This window comes from Halichoerus grypus, chromosome X (genome assembly GCF_964656455.1).
Source record: "Halichoerus grypus chromosome X, mHalGry1.hap1.1, whole genome shotgun sequence".
Lineage (NCBI taxonomy): Eukaryota > Metazoa > Chordata > Mammalia > Carnivora > Phocidae > Halichoerus > Halichoerus grypus.
Window position 1 is genome coordinate 100,599,166 of NC_135727.1, and position 21,175 is coordinate 100,620,340.

A 21,175-nucleotide genomic window follows, 5' to 3' on the forward strand; every position below is an offset into this window, starting at 1 on the left:
GAATTTTGTCTCTTTCAATTAACCTTTGAAATTTGAGGGATTAAAATTAAATACATTTCACTCCTCAAAGAAAATATGTAAAAATAAATCCAAGTTATAGATATTTCCTCTTAAGCTTCTTTATCTCTAGTTGTATAAAATGTGGAGCTAAAATTCCCCCAATTATACAAGCTCAAAAGCTCACAGTCATCTTTCATTTTTCAGATCAGTAATGAACAGGGCTAGGATCTTAGGAGATAAAGTAGAGGATTCTTTCTCCCGAAGAAAATCACACTAGGCAGACAGCCACCAAGATGTTCCCCAGTGATCCTCTTCTCCTGGTACCTATACCCTTTCCCTTGCATTCTCCCCTCCCACTTTGAATTAGGGCTGACCTATGTGACTTTAATAGGGTTCTGGAGAAGTGATAAGGCTTCTGAAGCTAGGTCATAAAAAACATTGCAGCTTTCATCTTAGACTCCTTGCTCACTCCCTCAGGAGAAAACAAGCTACCATGTTGATAGAATTCTCAAACAGCCCTATGGAGAGGTATGTATGAAGAGGAACTGAAGGCTCCCGCCAACAGCCAGCACCAACTTGCCAGCTATGTCAAGTAATACTGCGAGGTGGATTATTCCAACCTAATTCAAGTCTTCAGATAACTGTCCACAACCTCGAGAGGTATCCCAAGCCAGAATCACCAAGTCAAACCACTCCCAAATTCCTGACCCTCAGGAAATGTTAAGAGATAATACTTATTTTTCTTTAAGTCACTAAATTTCGGGAGCAATCCGTTACACACCCCCCTTACCACCATCTAATCAATCGAGCACTGAATCTGCTTGAAATTCTCTCCCTGTCCCCTGCCCCTCCCCCCAGCTCGTGCTCACACTCTCTCTAAAATAAATAAATCTTTAAAAAGAAAGAAAAAGAAAGTCACTTTCATAGCTCACATCATCCCCTCTTTCCCATTTCTCTCATTACAGTTCAGAACCTCTGAATCCTCCATTACACTATCACATTTTTTCCTCAAGCAGTAATGCTCCAGAACACAGTCAAAATAATGTGCTGATAATGCAAGTTCATGTCAAAAGGTTCAAACGTCCAGTTATAAAATAAAGAAGTCCTAGGGATATAATGTGTGTGTGTGTGGGGGGGGGGATGAAAAGAAAAATAATGTGTTGAAATTACAGTTCAATTTCACTCCCCTTCAAAATCTTTAAAGAGCTGCCCACTCATTTCCAAAATTAATACTCAGTTTTTTATTGATATTTAAAGGCCTTATATTATATGTGTTTTTTCTAAAGTAATCTCTACACCCAGTGTGGGGCTTGAACCCACAACCCCAAGATCAAGAGTCATGTACTGTACCAACTAAGCCAGCCAGGCACCCCTGCACATGATCCTATTTTGCTGCTTGGTTGCCATGTTGACATGTGTTTGCCCAAGCCATGGCCAAAGTGACTGTAAATCCTGCCTAGGTGTCTTTGTTTATGCTGTTCCCTCCTTATGCAGGCTCTCTCTATCCATCTTGGACTATCAAAGAACAGATCAAATGTTTCTTTCTTGGAGTCATTTCTGAGAGTCAACCTAGCTAATGTTTCTGCCTCTTCTGATTTTCCACAGAACACAGTACTTCTCTTATGGAGCTTATCATGTTCTGCTTCATGTTATAAAATTTTGGTCCTTTTTTTCTTTAGGCCAAGAATCCTATATTACTCAACTTTATATCTCCCAAAGTACTTAGCATGGTGACCTGTTTGTAGTAGACACAGAATATTTACTAAGTTGAAATTAATTTATTTTTAAATAAAAGCAAAGGAATCAGTACCACTGCATGACATGCAAAATTTTATATCTTGCAAATAAATTAAATCTCTCTATGATGTATTGAAGTATGTCAGATGAATACATAACTAGACAAATTATTTGACCTATAACTCAATATTTAGTGATAAGAATATTTATTTTTATATATTCTCTAACTCTGCATTGAAACTGCATCACTTCTTAAGGCAGCAGATTTTTTTCTTCTTTTTAATTGAGCTACAGTTGACTGGGGCACCTGGGTGGCCTTTGGTTCAGGTCATGATCCCAGGGTCCTTGGATCGAGCCCCACATCGGGCTCCCTGCTCAGTGGGGAGTTTGCTTCTTCCTCCCCCTCTGCCTCTGCCCCTGGCTTGTGCTCGTTCTCTCTCAAATAAATAAATAAAATCTTTAAAAAAAAAATTGAACTACAGTTGAAACGCAATGTTAGCAGTGGATTCTTAAGTAATCGACCCATTTAGAAACCGTCAGATAGTTGACAAGATACATTTTTTTCTGTTTTCTTTGAGCATACACCTGTTTTATAGTTTAGGTGAAATTTTATAAGGCCAAAGACTATATTTTTAATTAATTTACAGCATCTCTCAGTTTCTATAGTTATATAATACATTGTTTGCTTGTTTTTTTAAACCTTATCATATGAAAAATACACAGAGTCAGAATGACCAATATAATAGACATTTAGATAAAATTATAATGATCAGGGTTTGCTTGTTTTATAAACTATCTTAAAATTAGTGCATGTTTTCTAAATTTTCCTTTAGGCCTAGAATGAAAATTTTGTAGTAGGAAAAAAAGGCCATAGAGTAGGCATTTGGAGACCCAATTCTAGTACTAGCTTTGTGAATTAAAAAAAAAAAAAAGTCTTTTGACTATTCTCTGTTAATTTTTACTTCAGTTAAAAGAAACCTCATTAGGGGCATTTGGATGGCACAGTCAGTTAAGGGTCTGACTCTTGGTTTTGGCTCAGGTCATGATCTAAGTTGGGAGATTGAGCCCTGCATCAGGTGTCAGGTTCCTCACTCAGTATAGTCTGCTTGAGTTTCTCTCTTCCTCTCCCTCTGCCCTTCCCCATCCCCGCACTCTCTCTCTCTTTCTCTCTCTCTCTCTTTCTCTCTCTCTAAAATAAATAAATAAATCTTAAAAAAAAAAAAGAAACCTCATTACTTACTCTGCTATTGTCTGATACAGTCATAAATATACCCCAAATGTCCGCTGTGTCTCCCAAAGTCTCAAGTTTGCTGAGGTCACCCTCATGCTTTCCTTCATAGCCAAATACAACAGTTCAAGTCCTCATCCCAGATACTGAAGGAAGTCTAGGAGTCTCTATTTCTAAGGGTTCCCTCATAGGGAGGAGGTGGGGAGAGCAGCACTTTCTTTTATCTCTTTTGTTCCTATTTCTTCTTCCTGCAGCATTTTCAATTGATTTTTCCAACTGCTATTCTCTTCTTGCCCTACCTTACCCTATGCTGGACCTCATCAATTTCCCTTCATTCTCCCAGAGTACAATTTGTTAAAACGCTGCTGTTTATAGTAGACTTTTACTAAAAGTCTGGGGTAGTGAAGGAAGATTACAGACTACTAAGAGACACGTTAATATTATTCTAAAAATATCTCTTCTAAAAACCACTAGCAAACCCTCCAGAATGTTACTGTTTATGTTTTTACTCTAAAACCCCCTTACATTGCCCTCATATCCCACTTCCTCTCTCCTTTGCTGCTTGCAATATATTTCTTTCATTGTATGACTAAAAGTAATAATAATCCACTTTCTATGGCTCACCTTGGAATTCACCTATTCCCTAGTGGCCTTTCTTTTCTCAACCAGAAGTCCGTATCTATTTATTTACCATGATTCGAGAACGAGTCATCTCTGTAATATAGATTTTGCCACTCTGGTTTTTTGGGGGTTTCTCTCTTTTAAAATTGAGGTATAGGGGCGCCTGGGTGGCTCATTTGTTAAGCATCTGCCTTCGGCTCAGGTCATGATCCCAGGGTCCTGGGATCGAGCCCCGCATCGGGCTCCCTGCTCGGCGGGAAGCCTGCTTCTCCCTCTCCCGCTCCCCCGCTTGTGTTCCCTCTCTCACTATGTCTCTCTCTGTTGGATAAATGAATAAAATCTTTAAAAATAAAATAAAATAAAATAAAATTGAGGTATAATTGACATACATTATATTAGTTTCAGGTGTACACATGATTCAATATTTTATATATTGAGAAATAAGCCAAATAAGTTCAGTTAATATCAATCACCTCACATAATTACAGAATTGTGTTTTCTTGTGATGAGAACTTTTAAGATCTACTCTCCTGGCAACTTTCAAATATGCAATACAGTATTTTTAACTATAGTCACTATGCTGTACATTACATCCCCAGGACTTATTTTATAAATGGATGTACCTTGGGGTGCCTGGGTAGCTCAGTCAATTGAGCATCTGCCTTTGGCTCAGGTCATGATCCCAGGGTCCTGGAATCGAGCCGCACATTGGGCTCCCTGCTCAGTGGAGAGCCTGCTTCTCCTTCTCCCTCTGCTGCTCCCCCGGCTTGTGCTCCCTCGCCCTCTGTCAAATAAATAATAAAATCTTAAATATAAATATATATATATTATTTATTTATATATATTTATATATATATATATATAAATGGATGTACCTTTTGACCCCTTCACCCATTCTGCTCACCCCCAATTCCTACCTTTGGTAACCACAAATCTGTTCTCTGTAACTATAGGCTTGAGTTTTTTTTTTCCTTTTTTCTTTAGATTCCACATAAAAGGTATATCATAAGGTATTTGTCTGTCTTATTTCCATCACATGTTGTCACAAACAGCAATACTGCTTTCTGCCACTACAAAAATCATGAAACATTAACAGTTAATGTTTCCCTAGTAATATTTTTTCCTGCTTACTGTATAAATTTTATGATTCCTTTTTTCATTTCTCATATTATCCTGATCTTTGACATCTTTAAACCAAAAAGAGCAACTAAGTTCAACTTAGTCTTTCCCATGACAAACACTCATTGGTTGTCATCTTTGTATGAGGGGTTAACCTGAGTCTCAGTAACCAATGAAGTAAGACCTTGGGCAAGGATTCCAGACTTGTTCTATTATGACTTAGCCATTTCTTTTCACCCTAAGTCTTTCAGGTCCTCCATGCCCACCTGAGATTCCTGTCTTTAAATATTTGCTGCTGATCACCTGCTCAGTGAATTTCTCTCCTCCACAGCTGAACTCTAGGCTCTCTGGAAAAAACTGCCCTCTCCCTTCTTGGGTAGATTCTTTGAATCTTGACCACCTAGAACTCTTTGGCTAATAATCTTTCCTTAACCCTGGCATGAGCTTCCAACTTAGTCTCCTTGCTTCTAGTGGACCCTCTATGAAACAGCACTTCCAGAATTATTTTTGGAAAGCTTAACTCAAATAATATTCTTCTGCTTCTCAGAAAGATTTCAACTCTTTCCCCCACTGATTAAGACACCAAATCTAAACTCATTTCAGGGGTTGCTTACAATCTTCTAGTGGGTGTCCAGCCTCACCCCCATGACTCCTCTTCCCGATGCTTTAGCTTTCCTTTTTCTCCAGCAATGTTGTTAGCTGAGGTGCCTTTAGGATCCTGCTGAGCCTCTGACAAACTCTTCCATCCCTGTCTTTCTGTTCATCTTACCACTATCTTACTTGGACAGTAGAGTGGCTTCATACACTTTAAGGATGCAATTACTATTTCAACTCAAGTCACCACTCCCATAAAATAGGATTTCTCCCACCACCTAGCCAGATTTATACAAGATGTGTATGCTATATTAGCCAATTGAATATGGATACAGATGGTTGTTTAATAAAATGCATACAGAAGTAGCTTATGATGAAATAGAGAGCTAAATAACCAACTGAAAGGTCAATAGCAAGGCCTCCATTCATCAATAAGCAAATTTCACCAGAGGGATGTACTATTTATTATTATTGCTTTTCAGAGGTGTGAGTAAGGCACTATTTGGAGAGGAAATCATTACTTCACTTCCAGTACATCAGGGAAGTAGTAAGAAATCTGTATCTGTGTGCCCCTGTAAATTTTCAGACCTTTAAATCAAGGGAAAAAATACCAAATAAAGCTTTGGAGGAAAGGTTTTTCAGTTTCACAAAATATGATATGTGAAAAGAGGGACTTGACCTAGACTTGCCCTTTATCCCAGGCTTATCCCAATTCAGAGACCATTCTGAAAGAGAATAATCACCCAAACGGAGCTTCTCTACCTTAGGGCACTAATTTCATAATTAAAATTGCCTGGCTTCTGAAATTAAAAAAATCAATACCATGACTATGATTTTGGTTTGATACACCAATTAAATGTCTCTCTTAATAATTCCCAAATGAGTTCTTACTTAGGATTTTACAGACAACAAAAAGCCTTCAGAGTAAAGGTATGAAAGCAAAGGAATGAATTGAGCTATATTCTATTAACCAACAGCCAAGCAGGAAATTACAAATTCATATAAAATAAATTAATCATGGCTGTGGTACCAACCTTGATTATTGGGAGTGATTAAAATAGCCCCTTCATCCCAAATTTCCTCTGGATCTTCTTCTTTCATTGCCCTGATTCTGCATCTCCCTTTTGGTAACAGGATTTCTCAAATTCTACATCACACACTCTTTTGTGCAAGACTAGGCCCTCTTAGCTTTCATAATTGAAATAGTAATCACAGACTTCTTAGTCTTTATTGTCCAGATATTCTGCTTCCTAAAGTTCAGCAACTATGTTTTACTATTCTAGCTATTTCTACATTCATTTTTAGGTAATGTTGTTCAAATCTATCCAATGCATAACTTTAAAGACTAGGGCATTTGCAGTCTGAGGGCTTATACATGCTTCTGTATTTTAGAAAGACATGTATTACCTCCTAGGGAATATGTTCCATCATTCAAATGCTCCTTTCTTTATGTGCACTTACTTGCTCTATACAAAGAGCCCCTCTGCAAATAAGTGCATGCCTCTGGGACTGAGTTAACCAATTCCGGTCTTTACTGCTTAACTGGTTTTTTATTTCATTTATCTTACCCATTTATCTTATTTTTACTATGGTGCCAAACACCATCACATACTCTGGGGGACAAATAAAACAGTTTTATTACAGAAGGTGAATAGAATATTCCATTAGTGAAGGCAGAGTGTTTCAGACCTATAGAAGTGGTTCCAGAAATGTCCTAAGTTTCTTCCTCTACAAATGAATGGGCAGTGGAGATGAAGGAAAGAGCTCTTCAGGCTTCTGGAGGAAGTGATTCATGCCTATGATATAAGGCTTACAGTAGCACATAAGACAAAGACAGATGACGACATCAGCAGTCCACACTGCATCAGACCACAGTGCCTCACAAAGGGCTGCACATTGGTAGACATGCTCTTATAATATTCAATTCATTAAATTTACCCATGTTCTATGAATGTCAGCTCTCCAACTCTGATAGGACTTGAATGTCAGATTCAATAAAAGGGAATGTTTTTTTGGTTGATAAATATTTTGAAAATTCTAAGGGACCTTAAAGATCTTATAGTCCAGAATTTGAACTTGCACATGTATAAAGAATTTGAACTGGCATCATGTATAAAGAACCAAGCCACGGGTCTTTCCTTGATGATCTGTCATACAGCTAGCTCTCTTTTAACAAGACAAAGATAAGGGAATAGTATGGTTTCTCCTCTTCATCAAAGGAAAAGGAAATTAGTTCAATGCTTCTGATTGAAACACTAACTTAATGTCTGAATAGTCATGTCATCTACTTTTTCAGCAAATATGTACTAAGAAAGAAAGGAAGGAAAGAACTGACTTTTGTTGGGACATATATGCTTGATAATGAGCTACTCACACTATTTCATTTAGTCCTTCCAGTGTTGCACTGTGTGTGCAATTTGGGTAGCTTGGAAATAGCAGGTAGCCTGATAGTAAATAACACAATCAGGTTTCATAGTAAGAATTTTGTGCCTCCAAAGTCACAGTGTTAAGAAGTTTATGTTAATTTATTTTACTTTTTTAAGTAAGCTCTACACCCAACATGGGGTTTGAACTCATGACCCTGAGATCAAGAGTGCCATGCCCTACCGACTGAGCCAGCCAGGTGCCCAATTAGTTTATATGTTTAAATCATTGTTGATGCTGACATTGGAGTTACAATGAAATAAGCAACACGTCTTGTCCTCAAGGAGTGCCTATCAAAAATGGCAAGTACTACAAGAATCCTTCTGAAACACAATGAAATGAGTGTAATATATACCACTCCTCTAACTAACAGGAACAGATTTACAGAGAACATGGTACTCAAGCATGATCTGAATGAATGGTTATAAGAAATTCTCCATAAAGTACCAAGTGAATCAGAAAACCTGTAAGCATTACTATGTTAATTTTTCCATTCTCCTAGAAATATGTTCTTCATGCTAAGCTAGGGAGGGCAAATCACAGAACTTTTATGTCAAAGATACGCTGCGTATCTTCTCTGAAGGAAAATGGATGACAACTAATCTGCTGGTTTAAAAACTTTCTTGTTTAGGAATTCTGTTTGGTTGTTCTTTTGACTTGTGTGTCTCTGTAAATAGATTTGGGAGAGCTGTCCTGCTGTTTCATATATGGGCCCATATTTTTTCATCCAGGCAAAGCGATACAGTGATTACTCCCAAAACAAGTCTTTGTAAGAACAATGCACACTGTAACAGAGTACTCATTCTATGTCCTGCCACTAATAAGGGACTGAACAGTGACAGATCAGGAACCCAGGACTGTAGGGACAACAGAAGGCCTCCTCCTGTATGTAAAAATAGCACATGTTGTGGGAAATATCTTGATGTTTTTAGGTACTGATGCTAAGAATGGAATAAAGGACACTAAGAAATCCTTTTTTTCAGTCTCCATCCATTAATCGCCTGAAATGTATATGTGTTTATGATTTTTTAAAAATCATAATGTGCTCTGGGGTTACCTGGGTGACTCAGTCGGTCAAGCGTCCAACTTTTGGTTTCATCTCTCAGGTCGGGATCCCATGGGTGGTGGGACTGAGCCTTGCTTCGGGCTCCACACCTCAGTAAGGAGTCTGAAGATTCTCTCCCTCTGCCCTTCCCCCCACTCTCGAGTGCACGTGCTAACAAATAAATAAAACTTAAAGAAAATAAAAGTAAAACTCATAGTGTGCTCTGGACCAGATTAGGGAGAAAATAGAAACTTAAATGAAGTTGATCATATGTGGAATCTAAAACAGAAAAAAAATAAACAAAAATCAGAATCAGACCCATAAATACAGAGAACAAACTGTTGTCAGACGGAAGGTGATGGGGTGGGGGCAGGGGAGCGGGTAAAATAGATGAAGGGGAGTGGAAGATATAGGCTTCTAGTGATGGAATGAATAAGTCATGGAGGTGAAAAGTATAGCACAGGAAATACAGTCAATGATACTGTTACAGTGTTGTATTCTGACAGAGAGTAGCCACACTTGGGGTGAGCAGAGCATAACTTAGAGATGTTGAATCACAAGGCTATACATCTGAAACTAATGTAACATTGTGTGTAAACTATACTCAAATTAAAAAAAAAATCTTTAAGTAGGGACATCTAGGTGGTTCAGTCAGTTAAGCGTCCAACTCTTGATCTCAGCTTAGGTCTTGATCCCAGGGTTGTGAGTTCAAGCCCTGCGCTGGGCTCCTAAAAAAAAATCTTTAAATAAGTGAAGCTGATTTTAATAAAGAGAGAACTTGCTCAGATATATGAAGTAGAAAAAAGCAGAAGAGGTGGGCCAGGGACACGGTAAATAATAATCCAGTTTGGAGCACACTGGATACAGTGCTATGACTATAGCGAGAGTTGGAGACAAGAATCTAAAGCTAGAAAGAAATCATGTTGCGTATCGCCCAGAGTGTCTGGATTTTGTGAAATATGTGTCACATGATCCTCAATGCCACACATGTCTTTTAGTGGTAATGTATAATGATAGAATAATCCCACGAGGGGTGTAGGGGGCATGCAGGATCTTGCAAACCAGGACTACACAAGCTAGACCTGAGGTAAAATAATCAGAGAGGGCTACTCCTATCAGGACAGCATCAGCACAATTTTAGATTCATAAATGCAAAAGGCATAGATAAACACAAGGCAGGAGCAGTACCCAGGGAGTCTGTGTAGAAGGCAGAGTATGAGGTGATGAGCTACAGGGAGTCAAGTTTTCAGTATCATAGGAACACTGGGTCATAGGGGAAGAAAAGAGGCAAATCATGACTCAGAAGCAGACTTTAGGTATAAAAGAGGACAAAGTAAGAGATGGAACAAAGTTCAATAAAACAACAGTAGCAAACATGTAATTTCAACCAAAGTGCAGTTTAACAACAGAAGCACCACATAATAACATGGTTTATGTTATGGTTAACGCATCCTTTCAACAGACAGAAAAGTCTACAGAATATTTCACACCAAGGTACTCATCTTCTCATGTGTTAAGTTATAGCAATTCCTCTGGAACAACTTACAAATCTCAGAGAACTGGGGGTGGATGTGGATGAGATTTCAGAGCATGACAGAGAAAATCAGCACAGGGACAAAGTACGCTCAAATTTTCAGAAGTTTCTCTGGAGAATTAGTTTTAGATTACCTAGAAACATATTTGTTTTTAAATTAGTTTGTTTTTATGTCAACTTTAGCATTGAGTGGCATTCCCTTCCATTTTATAGAAATATGATGCCTGTTTAGCTCTTTGCCCTTGATCATAAATTTTAGGTACTAACTTAGAAGGGTGGGTTGTTACCGAAAGCATGGTTACTTCATCATATGGTATTTGGACTTTCACAGAGATCCTGACATATTTTCCTTTAATGAAATTTATGAAAAATTAATGATAAACTTGGTTTATGGGTTGGGATTGAGAACAAAGATAATTTAAAATGGTAAAAAATATATATATTGGCTTTGTGCTGGGGATAGACAAAATGTACTGCTATAAGGGGTAGCTTGGGTCAGGACGAAGATACATAGGGCAGGAATGCAGCCTCTTTTCTGGAGGCTACATTAGTCATAAAAAATAAATAAATAAATCCACAGATTAAAGAATAGGGGCAGGGACACTTCAGGTGACAATAAAAACATCAGGGATGCCTGGGTGGCTCAGTCGGGTTAAGCGTCTGCCTTCAGCTCAGGTCATGATCCCAGGGTCCTGGGATAGAGTCCCACATCGGGCTCCCTGCTCAGTGGGGAGCCTGCTTCTCCCTCTCCCTCTGCCTGCCGCTCCCCCTGCTTGTGCTCTCTCTCTCTGTCAAATAAATAAATAAAATCTTGAAAAAAAAAAAGCACACCATAAAATTTTGAAATATTTTAAAAGAATGATATTAAAGGTCTTATTCTAGATTACATTAAGCTAGCTATATATTTGTGTAAATAGAGGAGCTCTTTCAATGTAGAACTGTTAGATTGTAAGATATTTGATGACATGGACGGTATATTGCCAATGTTTGCTTATTCCATGTGCGCAGTACAGTGTTTCATATATAGGAAGCTTTCAGTAAGTATTTGTTGAAATGGCAACCTTACGGAAATAAACTTGCTCATCCCTAAAGTGCCTTCTACAAGAAATTATGCTCGGGACACCTGGATGGCTCAGTCAGTTAAGCGGCTGCCTGTGGCTCAGGTGAATGATCCCAGGGTCCCGGGATTGAGCCCCGCATCAGGCTCCCTGCTTAGTGGGGAGTCTGCTTCACCCTCTCCCTCTGCACCTCCCCCTGCTTGTTCTCTCTCTCTCTCTCTCTCAAATAAATAAAATCTTAAAAAAAAAAAAGAAAATCTATTAAAAAAAAGAAATAAATTATGCTCAAAAATTATGAGGCAGCATAATAAACTCTAATGTCCTTTCTTGTAACATTCTGAATGCAAACTGAACCATTTTATAACATAGTCACTCCTTTAAAATTATATTAATAAAGATTTAAGCTGGGCGCCTGGGTGGCTCAGTTGGTTAAGTGTCTGCCTTCAGCTCAGGTCATGATCCTAGGGTCCTGGGATCGAGCCCCGCATCGGGCTCCCTGCTCCGCGGGGAGCCTGCTTCTCCCTCTCCCACTCCCACTGCTTGTGCTCTCTGTTGCTATCTCTCTCTGTCTCTGTCTCTCTCTCAAATAAATAAATTTTAAAAATCTTGAAAAAAATTAAAAAAAACAAATCTAAAAAAAAAAAGATACAAAGATATACTTCTACATGTAACTCTAGGAAAAGCACACACGGTGAAAGCTGTCACTGATTGCCAGTGGCCAGGGACAGAGCGAAGGAATTGATGGCGATATAGCATAAGGGGATTTAGAGGAGTAATGAAAAATTTTAATAGCTTCATTGTGGTGGTAGTTATACTGTCTATGTTTGCCAAAAGTCATTGAATCACACATTTAAAATGGGTGAATTTTATCATATATAGAATATATACCTCAGTAAAACTGATTAAAGGGGTGCCTGGGTGGCTCAGTCGTTAAGCGTCTGCCTTCGGCTCAGGTCATGATTCCAGGGTCCTGGGATCAAGCCCCGCATCGGGCTCCCTGCTCGGCGGGAAGCCTGCTTCTCCCTCTCCCTCTGCCCCTGCTTGTGTTCCCTCTCTCGCTGTCAAATAAATAAATAAAATCTTAAAAAAAAAACTGATTAAAAAGTTAATGTCCCAACCCCTCAAATAAAAATATTAAACACAATGAGCTGGCACGATAGCCTAATTGTTCAGAACATAAAATCTGGAACCAAACTGTCTGGGTTTGAAGCTTGGTCTTGCCACTCACTGGTTATGTGATCTTGGGCAAATTACTTACTCTTTCTGTGTCAGTTTCCTCATTTGTACCATGAGGATGGATGACAATACCTGCCTGATATGGTTTTGTAATCTATAAAAGATAACACATGGAAAGCACATGGACGAACGACTAGCACATAATAAAGGCTCAGTGAATGTTTCCTGTCCTCAGCTGTTGCTTCAGATTCTGCCACCAAACTAATGACATGAATCAGGTCATTTAAATTCTATTTTGTTTTCTTCAACTTTAAAAAATGCAGTATTGGGGCGCCTGGGTGGCTCAGTTGTTAAGCGTCTGCCTTCGGCTCAGGTCATGATCCCAGGGTCCTGGGATCGAGCCCAGCATCGGGCTCCCTGCTCCGCAGGAAGCCTGCTTCTCCCTCTCCCTCTGCCCCTGCTTGTGTTCCCTCTCTCACTGTGTCTCTCTCTGTCAAATAAAGAAATAAAATCTTTAAATAAATAAATAAATAAATAAAATTAAAAATGCAGGATTACATGGATCCCTATGGTCTTTACAGGTTTCTGATACCCTAAAGTCTATAAAGACATTGAACAAATTTTGTATGCTTTTTAGAAGACATCCTTTGCAAAATTGATTAAAGTTTCTTTTTTCCTTTTTTTTTTTTTTTAAGGTTTTATTTATTTATTTGAGAGAGAATGAGCAAGTGAGAGAGGATGAGCGGGGTGGAGGGGCAGGGGGAGAGAGAAACAGACTCCCCGCTGAGCAGGAAGCCCAACTCAAAGCTTGATCCCAGGACCCTGAGACCATGACCTGAGCAGAAGGCAGACGCTTAACTGACTGAGCCACGCCGGCGGCCCTCTTTTTTTTTTTTTAAGAGACAGAAGTTTACTGAATACACTGCAAGAGAGTAGTGAGCAGGACAGCAGAGGAGAGACTGTCTCTAAGGGAAGGTTTCTAAAATTAATGGCACCCTGAAAATATTTATCAAATACAGAAATTATTTATTTATTTGGCAGAACTGTTAGGATGATATGCACCCTTCGACCCCAAATAAACCATGTTTTTCCCCCAAGATAGACTTAAAAATATTAATTTCATCAAAATCTGTTTTGCCAGTTTTGCCAGTAGGATGCACTTTTTGGTCCAGCTTTTGCTTTCATTTCTGGTAAATCATGTAAAATTGTTTTTCAAGATTGACAAAAGTCTCCTGATTTAACGCAGTGCAATTCAATAGGTCCACAAGCTCCTCATCATGTAGACTACCGAAGACAGCAAACCCAGCAGCTTGTAGTTGATTAGCACTTTTGCCCTAGATACCTAGTCTCTCCTCTCACTTAATGATGCTGTCCTTGATAATGTAGTGATGCTCAACTAGCTGGAGGCCATATGTATTAAGCAGTCAAGTCTTGAAAGATATTTGAAAGGATTATTAGTTTTTCCTATTCAGTATACCTCCCTTAAAGTGATTTATAGGAGAACAAATTAGAATCTAATAGTGAAATGGCTGAACACGCAAGAGTTATCGCAATCAGCTAGGTATAGAATCCAGGTGGAAGGTCCATTCTCTTTGAAAAATGTCAAAGGATCTTTAGCTTCCTACAGGAAGAAAGGAGCCTGATTCAAGAGCTCAGCTAAGTTAAGTTCATGCATATAAATCACACATTTTCCTGCAATAAAATGCAATCCTTGCCTTCAAATCTCTTGCAAAGATACATCAAGATTAATTTCAATGAATGAAATTTCCTGACATATTCTTGGATTCCTCTCTATGAAAATTCCTGATGATTGATTGCATGTTTAATAAACAATAAAACTTACAGCTGTCATGTTCTTGCTAAAACTCTATTTCCCCTCTGGTAATTGTGTGAAGGGAGAGGAGTGTGATTACATTTCTTGTCAAGCATTTCCTTGAAAGGTGTTTTATGCAAGGATAGCTAAACTCTTGAGCCTAATTCACTCATAGGCCTGAAGCCAATCTAAGTGCTTGGTGCACTGCTGGATTCCAATGCATGCTTCCTCACTGAAGATAAAAATTGCAAATTATTACTCAGCCATTAAAAAAAAAACGGAATTTTGCCATTTGCGACAACATGGATGGACCTTGAGGGCATTCTGCTAAGTGAAATAAAGCCAGAAAAAAGAAAAAAAATATATACCACATGATCTCACTTACATGTGAAATCCAAAATAAAAAAACAAACAAGAACCAAGCTCATAGATACAGAAAACAGATTGGTGTTTGCTAGAGATGGGGGGCAGGAGGTGGGTGAATTGGGTAAAAGTGGTTAAAAGGTACAAACTTTCAGTTATAAATTAAATATGTCCTAGGGATGTAATGTACAGCGTGGTGACTAAAGTTAATAACACTGTGTTGCATATGTAAAACATTGTATTGCATATGTATAACACTGTATTGCATATGTGAAAGTTTCTAAGAGATTAAATCTTAAAAGTCCTCATCACAAGAAAAAAAAATTTTGTTAACTACATATGGTGATGGATGTTAACTGGACTTATTGTGGTGATTATTTAGCAACATATACAAATATTGAATCATTACGTTGTACACCTGAAACTAATATAATATTATATGTCAATTACACCTTAAGAAAAAAAATTGGGAAAAAAAGATGAAAATTTCACAATGGTTGCTTCACCTCAGGACTCCAAGAGGTTCTCAGAGTGTGAAATCAAGGCTCTGACTACTGGGCTTGTGTGTTTTATCTTGAGTTGTTCCCAAGTCTGAGGAAATATCTTTCACTCTGAGACAATGCCTCTTAATAGTGAAATCACGAGCGCCTGGGTGGCTCTGTCAGTTAAGCATCTGCCTTCGGCTCAGGTCATGATCCTGGAGTCCTGGGATCGAGCCCCGCATCAGGCTTGCTGCTCAGCAAAGAGTCTGCTTCTCCCTCTGCCCCTCACCCCCACTAGTGTGTGTGTGCTTTCTCTCTCTCTCAAAAATAAATAAATAAAATCTTTAAAAAAAATAGTGAAATCACACATAAGAGTAGAAATGTTCCCCTCCCTCCCAAGGCTTCCATTATTCATTATATAAAAGGGAAAACATAGAGATATTTTTACCATGCTGCCTCCATGTGACATTAAAATTGCATTTAAACTCAGTTCTCTCATGTTCAGGAAATTGAGACAATTAATCTTAATTAGTAATTCATCCAGAAATTAATTAGTGAACACACACTGTGTACATTTGATTTTTCTAGAAACTAAAACTTTCAGTGAGATTTCAGTCTAGGAGGGGACATAATTAAAGGCAATTAAAGAGTAAGCCAAGATAGAAACAAAGGTGGGTTGCAAATTTTACACAATAAATTTAAAGGGTAGAGAAATGGAGTTTATTTTTTATTTTGTAAATAATCTGGTCTTTGTCCAAGCTACACCTGCTTCTTAGGTGGTAGAATATATTCATATATATATATATATATACACACACACACATATGTACACACATATATATACTGTATAAAAATATATGAAATGTATATAAACATATACTATACATATATACATACACATTTATTGTACATGTGTATATGTGTGTGTATATATATAATTCAGTTTAAACTTGTCTGACTTCTGATTTAAATAATTCATGCATTTTAGGTATTGCTCCATGATTCATTTGGATTAAACTATTTCAGTTACTCAGCTTCTTCTGCCCCTTGTTCTCCTTAAAATGGATTCCTGGTGGGTTGCTTGGGTGGCTCAATAGGTTAAGCATCTGACTCCTGATTTCAGCTCAGGTCATGATCTCGGAGTCATGAAATTAAGCTCTCTCCCTCTGCCCCTCCCCCCACTCTCTCTCTCTCAAATAAATAAATCTTTTTTTTTTTTTTAAAGATTTTATTTATTCACTTGAGACACACACACACACACAGAGCATGAGCACGGGGAGAGCCAGAGGGAGAGGGAGAGGCAGGCTCCCCGCTGAGCCAGGAGCCCCATGTGGGGCTCCATCCCAGGACCCTGGGATCAGGACCTAAGCTGTAGGCAGATGCTTAACCATCTGAGCCACCCAGGTGCCCCTAAATAAATCTTTAAAAAAATAATGGATTCTTGGTTAAGTGTCTTCGTTGTGCAGAGGGTGTGGTCTTTGGAGTTGATGCCCTCACCCTCCTCTGATATTCAGAGTAATACCCTATAAGGAAATAGCATTGTAAACCAAAGATAAGAGAACACATTGAAATAAGTTTAAGGTTGACTTTTCACTAACTAGGGGTGCCTGGATGGCTCAGTTGGTTAAGCATCTGCCTTCGGCTCAGGTCATGATCCCAGGGTCCTGGGATGGAGCCCCGTGTTGGGCTCCCTACTCAGCGGGGAGTCTGCTTCTCCCTCTGTCCCTCCCCCTGCTCGTTCTCTTTCTCTCTCTCTCTCTGAAATAAATAAAATCTTTAAAAAAAATTTTTCACTAACTACATTACCAGGGAGGATTAATTGAAAAGCATATTCTCTAAACTAGAACAAGGCAGATGTCCCCAAAGATGGCATGAGCCTGATTCTAGGCTTCCAAGCTACAGTGGCCAGAATAATAAATCTCTTTTCCCCACCATAAGAGAACCAAACTATGAACCAATCATAGTCCTCTCTTCTCCCTTCTTTCATCTATTCCCTCTTCCGGATTTATTCAAAGATTTCACCTCCCAATATGCAATTCGGAAGAAAAGAGCTAGAAACTAGAAGTGATTATTTGCAACCAAGTATGTTTAGCTGCCTAAGAAACAGCAATGTGAACAGGGACAGAGACAAGAAAGGCTATGAATGTAGTACATGCTACAGAGGATAATATTTTATACACTTCACTTTTCAAAACAGAATTGCAAACTGCATCTGAGCCACTTGCTGATGTGTGGAACTTGAAATTCAAAGCAGGAAAAGATCCAGCTTCTCTCAAACATAATCTCACTAAGTGTCCGATTTCTCTCACTGAATATCCCCCTTTTGGCTATTCCATATTGATCCAGGGGGCATGCAACTCAACCTCAGATTTGGCCTCAGAAAGCTCACATGACTAACATCAAGATTCAGTTCACTTTGACCCAGGCTGAGGCTGCGGGAAATAGTCTTAAATTCTAATGAGAGGGATAATGAAGGAGGAAACCTCAGAATTCTAAAGCTCCAATAAAAGTAGATTATAACAAGCCAGTTACCAGAGGCAGCAACGGCCGTGAGCGGGTCCTTGTGGCCTAGAAAAATCCTGCAAAAATGTCTCTGTACCCATCTCTTGAAGACCTGAAGGTAGACAAAGTTATTCAGGCTCAAACTGCCTTTTCTGCAAACCCTGCCAACCCAGCAATTTTGTCTGAAGCTTCTGCTCCCATCTCTCAAGATGGAAATCTCTATCCTAAATTGTATCCGGAGCTTTCCCAGTACATGGGCTTGAGTTTAAATGAAGAAGAAATCCGTGCAAATATGGCCTTGGTCCCTGGAGCCTCAGTTCAGGGGTTGGTAGCAAGACCTTCCAGTATGAACTATATGGTGGCTCCTGTAACTGGTAACAATGTTGGAATTCGTAGAGAAGAAATTAAGCAAGGGATTCGTGAAGTCATTTTGTGTAAGGATCAAAATGGAAAAATTGGGCTCAGGCTTAAATCAATAGATAATGGTATATTTGTTCAGCTGGTCCAGGCAAATTCACCAGCCTCATTGGTTGGTCTGAGATTTGGGGACCAAGTACTCCAGATCAATGGGGAAAACTGTGCAGGCTGGAGCTCTGATAAAGCACACAAGGTGCTCAAACAGGCTTTTGGAGAGAAGATTACTATGACTGTTCGTAACAGGCCCTTTGAACAGATAGTTACCATGCATAAGGATAGTACTGGACATGTTGGCTTTATCTTTAAAAATGGAAAGAACATCCATAGTGAAAGATAGTTCTACAGCCAGAAATGGTCTTCTCACAGAACATAACATCTGTGAAGTCAACGGGCAGAATGTCATTGGGCTGAAGGATTCTCAAATTGCAGACATACTGTGAACAGCTGAGACTGTAGTTACTATTACAATCAGGCCTGCTTTTATCTTTGAACATATTATTAAACGGATGGCACCAAGCATTATGAAAAGCCTGATGGATCACACCATTCCTGAGGTTTAAAAGTCATGGCACAATGGAAACTTCACCAAACTTCTCCAGTTTACATCTTGGGCAACTTAACTTTATATTATGCACATGAAGCTTTCTAGGAGCCAGAGAGCTTCTGCTGCATGAAGACCTTTCTATCTTACATTATGGCTGGAATCTTACTGTTTTGATTGGATATCTTGTTCACACTTCAAGATCATTGTAGCCTTATCCTGGTTTTACAGATGTGAAACTTTGGACAGATTTACTGATTTTCATAGAGTAGTTTCTCTATTAGAAACCTGATGTTTTTACAAGCCATTATGATTAGAATGACTGATACCGGCTTAGCTCTGTGTTAGAACCAGTCACCTTTATCTTACATCAAGTAGTGCTGTTCATATTACTTTAGTTCTATGGTATAATTGCGTTTTTAATGTGTTACCATAGTACATGTAGAATGACTGCTTTTGATGGTTTTTTAGTTCTGTGTGTGTGTGTGTGTGTGTGTGTGTGCCCGTGTGCGCCTATAAAACACCAATTAAGTACACTGGTTTCATTCCATATAAGCATTATACAGTGTATGTAGGTTGCAAGAGATTGTGTTGGTCATCATTTAATTGTAACTACCTTTACTTAATACGCTTCAACTGTCGCCTTAACTGTTAAGCATCTAGAATAAAAGCCAAAATATAACTATTGCTGCCTTTCTAAAACCCAAAATGCAGTTCTATGTTAAACTGAAATGTACACTAGCCCAGAACAATTTAATGGTACATACTGACCTATAGCATAGCTGCTTAGTTGCATTTGAGATTTTCTAGTCAATTGTGTAATGGAAATTTCTTTCTTCTAAAAGTTACCGGTATTACTTTGTGAGAAATGAATCACTATATATTAAATGTAAAAATTCTTATACTAAATAGGATAAACTTTTGACTCCCTTTATTCATTTGTAGATTAAGTGGAATAATACCTAATTTTGTCATTTACTCTTAACATTCTGTAATCTAGCTAGTTTGGGATGGTCTTAGGATGTTTCCCAGGTAATTTGTTCCATTTCCTGACCCCTCCCTGCAAACAAAATGGCAGTGACACTTTATCCTGATTTTTTTCTTTTTGGTTTATGCCTATTCCATCTTAATTAAATATGTATTAAAAAAAAGTAGATTATAACAGAAAAGTTGTAGTAAACACAAAGGTTAAGCATGAAAAGAGCTGGCTAAACTGTTAAAAGCATGGGACAGATAGAAGTTAAATCAATTTTTCATTTGTTGAGTATTTCAGAACTGAAAGTTGAAATAAGACTATGTAAAATGCCTAAGAGTTTACTTACCTGAATTCTCATTTACTTGAAAAAAGAATAAATTTTCCTCAATATAAATAAACGGAATTTATATTGTAAAATACTAAAGAAACCTGTTTATCTTAACCCAATATCCAAATACGTATGGAAATTTTATGCTACATTGTATTGTAAGCAAAACGAGTTCTAGCTACAAGTCATGTGCTGTGATTAGCTATAGATGTGACTTTACCCAAATCACTTTACCAATGTGAGCCAGCTGCAGGGTGGTTATGTGAGAATGTGCCAGCTCTCACGGCAAATCTCCAGCAGGATCGCTTCACTTCCTAATCTATGTGAATGATGCTGCCTATGGTGCAAATATATTCCCGTCCACATGAAGAAATCAAGTTCCTGTGGGCTTCAAATGGGAAATTAGGAGAAAAATGAAAAAGTGGCAGCCTGGATTCAAGAATGTGCTTGAAAAGAATTTCTGGACAAGGGTCACCATTCTAAAGAGGTACAACAACTCCCAGCATGCAATGGCTCTGCTCATTATCTTGACATCTTTCTCATGACTACTCGTTTTTTGTTAAAGTTTATTTATTTATTTTTTTAGTAATCTCTACACCCAGCATAGGGCTCAAACTCACAACTCTGAGATCAACATTAAGGTGCCCCATGACTGGTCATTTTTTTAGTCAAATAGTATATACGGTAAAATGCCATAATATGAAATATACAACTCAACATAACATTTTTGAGATTTCACTCTTCTTGTTACTGAGAATTAAAAAAAAAAAAAAAAAAAAACTCGGCACATAACAACTCCATTCAAACCCCTGCACTTAAAAAACTTAACCAGGCATGCCTGGGTGGCTCTGTCGGTTTAGCGTCTGCCTTTGGCTCAGGTCATGATCCCAGGGTCCTGGGACTGAGTCCTGCATCAGGCTCCTTACTCAGCAGGGAGCCTGCTTCTCCGTCTGCCTGCTGCTCCCCCTGCTTGTGCTCACACTCTCTCTCTCTCTGACAAATAAACAAATAAAATCTTAAAAAAAAAAAAAAAAACTTAACCAAATTCTAGCATGGCTTCTAGAAGCTTAAGACCATGTCTCTAGGATGACTCCAGCATCCCCTCAACCCCCTGGAAAATGACTACCTGAGAAAGTTGAAGACTGCCAGGATAATTTACTGTTTGTTCCAACTAAAACTTGGTGATAGGCAAATGGGCCTCTAAGCCCCCTTTAAGA

General features: G+C 38.5%; 1 pseudogene; it reads left to right on the top strand.

Annotated features, from left to right (window-relative positions):
- The first annotated feature begins 17,736 nt into the window (after positions 1 to 17,736).
- LOC118529473 (syntenin-1 pseudogene) lies at positions 17,737 to 19,711 on the top strand (annotated as a pseudogene).
- Positions 19,712 to 21,175: the final 1,464 nt, after the last annotated feature.